The sequence below is a fragment of the Glycine max genome, chromosome 1, assembly GCF_000004515.6.
Source record: "Glycine max cultivar Williams 82 chromosome 1, Glycine_max_v4.0, whole genome shotgun sequence".
Lineage (NCBI taxonomy): Eukaryota > Viridiplantae > Streptophyta > Magnoliopsida > Fabales > Fabaceae > Glycine > Glycine max.
In genome coordinates, this window is record NC_016088.4 from 41,588,793 (window position 1) to 41,595,073 (window position 6,281).

Consider the following 6,281-nt stretch of genomic DNA (forward strand, 5'->3'; position numbering starts at 1 on the left):
GAAGAAGAATGACAGAATTAATCAATTGTATTCATTCTTCAAGGGTAGAGATGACATAACTCCGAGCAATTGAAATTGTGAAAGGATCCAACCTTGTGATGTAATGGAGAAAGGGTAGCATCCTATTGATCATAATCAGTCCTACCATGTTCAGAAATAAATCTTAAGACATGGTGGTTCAACTACACAAGATAATGAAGTTACATTGACATTCACTGTACTAAGAACCTGGGAAACATTGACATAGTATGAAAACATGCTAACATATAAATGAATATGTATATTATTGATAAACACATTAAACATTTGCAACCATAATAAGTTGAAAAAGTGGTTTAGCTTCCTGTAGATCCATTTGCTATACATAGTCACTTTTTTTTAGGGGGGGGGGGGGGGGAGGAGAGGAGTTGCAGAAAGGTATGGTAAAACTTAACTGTAGAGGTCAATCACTCTCTTGTACACACAAATTTCAAATCTGTCCCATGTGTTGGTACCTGAAAAACAAGCAATTTCATGAACACAAAGGCTTAATATCATTCATTGAAAAAAATACTTCAAAAAAAAAAAAAATAAACAAGCTAAGTAACACAACTATTGGTGTTCCGTAGAAAACATATGAACAACACACAAATACACAATTAAGACACTTAGGTAAGACAAGAAAGCACAACATTTTTCAAGCTTTTAGCCACAACAGCAGTCTTACGATGTTTCAGGCCGCAAGAATGATCATGCTCACTGTTAACTGTTTGGCAAGTGTACCAAAATGTCTAAGTAGTAAAGACTCGGAAGTCCGAGTGTCCATTTCCACAGGGACTTTGTTTTGTATTTGTGTTGGATAGTTTCCAATTTATAAGAGGAAAAGATGAGATAAGGTAAAAGATGAGCTAAAAGAAATAATAACTAAAATAATAGATATTAATAAGAGACAAAAGATATAATAGAGAATTCAATGGGATGAGAATGTTAGAACCTAGCATGCCTTATTTGCCTAAGATGTATTATTTTAGATTTTTCTCTATCAATTAGGTGAACTTTTCCTACCCACATCCATTAGAATACTTGCCCCTGATGTCTCACAATGACAAGCCTATCTTACCTATCTATCTCCCAAATGTCTTTGCAAAAATTCAATAGATAAAATGCATGAAGTTCTAATTCTAGATGTTTGCTTTGATGCATGGGTATAATGCAATCACTCTATGTCTAACAATGATTTTATTAAGATACCCCTTCCTTTTAGTTTTATTAGAAATTACCCTCTATCGAGCGATTAATCCCTAAAACTGATGCATGTAAAATCTTCCTTGTATTTCTATTAAGGATTACCCTATGTCGAGCACCTAACCCCCAAAAATGATGCAAGTATGAATGATACATGAAATTAAAATAAGAAAGGATAATAGGAAAGAAAACACCTGTTTGCATTGATAGATATGAATCATACAATACATCATTTGGCTTTTTAGGCCGACCAGACCCTAACTAAGGGTTTAGCCACTCATAGCCATAAGGGGTCTTACACTTGAAAAAGGGTATAGAAACTGATGGAGGAGAAGGGATGGAAAAAGGGAATAGAAAATAAAGGAAGCGAAAAAAGAATTCCCTAAGGGAGAGTTCTCAGGCTTTAGGTGAGTATTAGAGTGCTCTGAGACTCGGTGTGTCTTTTCTCCTTGGCTTGACTCCCTTTTTATAGTTATTGTAGTGGACTTGGGCCTATGTACTTGCGTTAAGCTTGTGCTGCTCGCTTAGCGCGGGTGCTTGTATTCGCACTAAGGCTGTGTTGCTCGCTTAGCACGGGTGCTTGTATCCGCGCTTAGCGCACCTCTTCTCACCTAGCGCCAGTGCGTGTTTTTGCGCTGAACGTGTCTTAGGCTGGGCCTAATGCCAAAATCCCCCTTTTTCATATTTTTGCTATTTTCTACATCTTTTTGGCTTTTAATCCCTCCTTTTCATATCTGCAAGCCATAAATAAGAAAAACATCAATTCTTAACAATTAAGCATAAATAACTGCTAAATAAATATTTTTAAGGTTATTTTCATTATAAAAAACAACTCATATTTAGTAGTTATCACTCATAAGTAACATAAAATCAATTAGATGATAACAAATGACAGAGGACCCAATCCAATAAACCATGTGTATAGGACAATTATTTACATCACAATTTGTTGAAGAACATTCAGACTTAAGTACCAAATATCATTCAATAAACATGAATTAAGAAAATTATAGATAAAAATTAAACAATTTTCCCCGCACTACCACTAAAAGAATGAAAATTGAAACAAAAACACTTTTTTTTATCCCACAATTGGTACTTTTTTAGAATGATAGATCACCCAGGTTCGGGTCCATAAACAATTGCACTGTGAAGACTCACTTTCACTATGACTCCTATGGTTTCCCTTAACCAAGCCACTACCTATGAGTTGCAATCTTATTCTTCAACTCTTCAACAAACACATAGTTAGAGTCCCTAGCCTCCAAAGAAATAGATTACCAATGAAACCTCCTGATCATCCCTTATTCATATTTATAAACATGATATAACTAACTTAATCTTCCTTTTTCCTTCAAAAGTCTCCATCCAAATTTTCCATTTAGCACATTCCAGACCTTGCAAACTAAGAGATATATTGCAAAACTACTCCTTATACAAAGGGCATGCATGTTCAAAACTACAACACATAACATAGCAACATAGAAGAACATTGAGGCAAACCCAATTGCAAAATGAACATCAACAAAAGAGCAATATAAGAAGCAAAGAATAAAAAGGACAAGTGAACCAAACTACAACCATAATAATAAAAAGTGAGGAAAGAGTGAAAATACCTTCACCACAAAGGGACTTCCTGGTAGTGATGTGAAGAACCTTAGTGGGCATCCTGACAGGTCCCTTAATCCTGAGCTGTTTGTCCTTTGCACCGCGAACCAAGTCCACACAAACTAAAAGTAACATAAAAACCAAAACATAAGCCTAAGGAGAGCATGTGGAAGCAATGTTTTCCAAGGTTATTTTGATGATGCCAAAGAATCAAGAGTTAAGCAAAGATTCAAGAATCAAGTTTCAAGTTTCAAGAATCAAGAATAATCAAGATCAAGATTCAAGAATCAAGAGAAGACTCAATCAAGATAAGTACTAAAAAGGTTTTCAAAACATTGAGTAGCACATGAAGTTTTCACAAAATCTTTTAGCAAAGAGTTTTACTAATCAAGTTTCAAGTTTCAAGAATCAAGAATAATCAAGATCAAGATTCAAGAATCAAGAGAAGACTCAATCAAGATAAGTACTAAAAAGTTTTTCAAAACATTGAGTAGCACATGAAGTTTTCACAAAATCTTTTAGCAAAGAGTTTTACTCTCTAGTAATCGATTACCATAAGGTAGTAATCGATTACCAGTAGCCAGCATTGTTTTCAAACTAATTTACAAAGCTGTAATCGATTACCATAATCATGTAATCGATTACCAGTGTTTTAAAACGTTAAGATTTTCAAAATTCAAAATAAAGAGTCACATCTGTTGATGTGTAATCGATTACACCTTTATGGTAATCGATTACCAATGATTGTTTTCAAAAAATTCATTTCCAAAAGTCACAATTCTTCAAGTGACTTGTTTCTGAAGATTCTTTCAAAAGTCACAACTTTTATAAGTGACTAGTTTTAAAAGAAATTGCCAAAAGTCACAAACTTTGACTTGAGTCATCAAAAGATTATAAATATGTGACCATGGCATGAATTTGAGATTGATCCATCATCTCTTTCAATTATTCTATCTTTCAACATCTTCTTTCATTTCTTTCTACAGAATTTTTCCGATTCTTTTTCTCTTCATCTTTCTAAAAGTTTTTGTTCAAAACTTTCTCTTCCAAGAAAAGTTCTTTGTTCAAAAACTTGTGCTATTCATCTTTTTCATTCTCTTCTCCCTTTGCCAAAAAGAATTCGCCAAGGACTAACCGTCTGAATTCTTTTTGTGTCTCTCTTCTCCCTTTTCCAAAAGAACAAAGGACTAACCGCCTGAATTCTTTTGTGTCTCTCTTCTCCCTTTGCCAAAAAGAATTCGACAAGGACTAACCGCCTGAATTCTTTTTGTGTCTCTCTTCTCCCTTTTCCAAAAGAACAAAGGACTAACCGCCTGAATTCTTTTGTGTCTCCCTTCTCCCTTTTCAAAGAATTCAAAACGACACAGTCTGAGAATTCTTTTGATTCTTCCCTTTCCCATAAACATAAGATTTCAAAGGACTAACCGCCTGAGAATTCTTTTGTTTCCCCCTTCACAAAGTTTCGAAGGACTAACCGCCTGAGAACTTTGTCTTAACACATTGGAGGGTACATCTTTTGTGGTACAAGAAGAGGGTACATCTACTTGGGTTGTTGTGACTGAGAACAAGAGAGGGTACATCTCTTGTGGATTAGTTCTAGTGGAGGGTACATCCACTAGGTTGTTCAAAGAGAACAAGGAAGGGTACATCCCTTGTGGATCTTTGCTTGTAAAGGATTTTACAAGGTTGAAAAGAAATCTCAAGGACCGCAGGTCGCTTGGGGACTGGATGTATGCACGGGTTGTTGCCGAACCAGTATAAAACTCTTGTGTGTTTGTCTTCTTCTTCCTTACTCTTTTAATTTCCGCTGTGCACTTTAATTACTGCTTTTACTTTTGGTTAAGTTTATATTTCTGTTCTTTAGTTTCTTAACAACATAGTAAAAGCCTAAGAAGGGTAAATATTAATTAGTAAAGGTTCATTAATAATTAATTCAACCCTCCTTCTTAATTATTCCGAGGCCACTTGATCCAACAGAGTGACAACCTTAAAAATGAAAACTACAATCAATTGGGGCATACCCTTCTCGAGGTTTTTGTTGTGCTAGGAGGAAAGGGTGAACACTACTTGTGGATCTGCTCCCGGGGCTCCCCCAAGTCGGACTTTGTGGGCTTCATTGCAGTGTATGTCACCATTATTCATGCCGATGCACAAAAATGGAAGAAGAAGTTGCTAATGTGTCTGGAAATAAGAGAGGGCTTTGGCGTACAATGGAATAGAAAACCTAGATAGAGGACCCTTCTTTCATCCTTTGTTTCAATCGTGCTAAATTGGAGAATGTTCACTTCCAGCAAGTGCACCAGATTGTGCAAGTAGTATAAAACGATAAGAACCGAGTATCGAACTCTCGGGGAACTTGTGTTACTTGGTAAAGCTATTTCAGTAAACAGGTGTCTAGTGTGAAAAAAGATGTATTTATATGAATAGATGTGTAAACTAACTATTAAAAAGGGAAAATCACATGAGAAATGATGCGTGAAGACAAGAAGGTGACACGTTGGTCTTCCTAGTAGGTGCCTGATGCTCAAAGGATATTCTCTATTTAACAATGCTTATGTGTTCTATGGTGTCTCCTGAAATGCTAAACCCCGATTCCTCTTGTTGGACTAAACTCAACCATGACCGCATTAAAACAAACATACAACAACTAGGTTACCGTACCTCGATTCCTCGTGAAAATACGACAAACTAGCCCCGTCCTATCAAGTTCTAAGAATCAGACCAGTTTCCACTGTTGAATGATCCTAAGGACACATGCATCTACGCGATCAAGGTAAAGGCATGGTAGAATGAAGTTCTGATAGCACAGTGAACATACAAAACATCAATAAATAGATAAAAAGATATTTACATCAAGTTCCTAGAAGGAAGATCCAACAGAGGATTTAGCTTTCCATAACTAGGAAGCTTCCTTTACAACAAAGAAAAGAGAAAGATGAAAGATTGCAGAAATACAAGTGGTGTGGATGTCTCCTCCACCTCTAGGACCTCTCAATCACTCACAAACTCAGCTCACGTTCTCAGGATGACTTCCTTTTCTAGCTTTGGTCTCTGCAGATCTTCACACAACAAAATCTCTCAAACTCTCTGGAATTTGGACCTCTCTCTCTAGAACTGAAGACATGCAAGAGCTCCTCAAGAAAAATGGCCAAACTCCCTCTCTAAATCTGATTTCAGGCTTAAATAGGTGGCTTTGTTCGTGCTCGTCCGCTTAGCGCAACTCTGATCCGCTCAGCGCACATTTGTGAATATCGGCTTAGCGTGTGCTTTTTTACTGTTCAATTAACAATGCTTGTTCCATTATGTCCTTTTTGTTGGAAAGGAGAAGGTTATAGGAAGTATTTGAGAGAAATGGAAGAGGAGAGAATATTTGAAAGAAGACTAGTTTTATTACTTGGAAATGCTTTGGTTTTAGCTTCGCTTACAAATGACAACCTTTCCCCTTTTTA

The 6,281-nt window shown here is 36.2% G+C and overlaps 1 pseudogene; it reads right to left on the reverse strand.

Annotated features, from left to right (window-relative positions):
* Positions 1-429: 429 nt before the first annotated feature.
* LOC102667658 (40S ribosomal protein S20-like) lies at positions 430-4,967 on the reverse strand (annotated as a pseudogene).
* Positions 4,968-6,281: the final 1,314 nt, after the last annotated feature.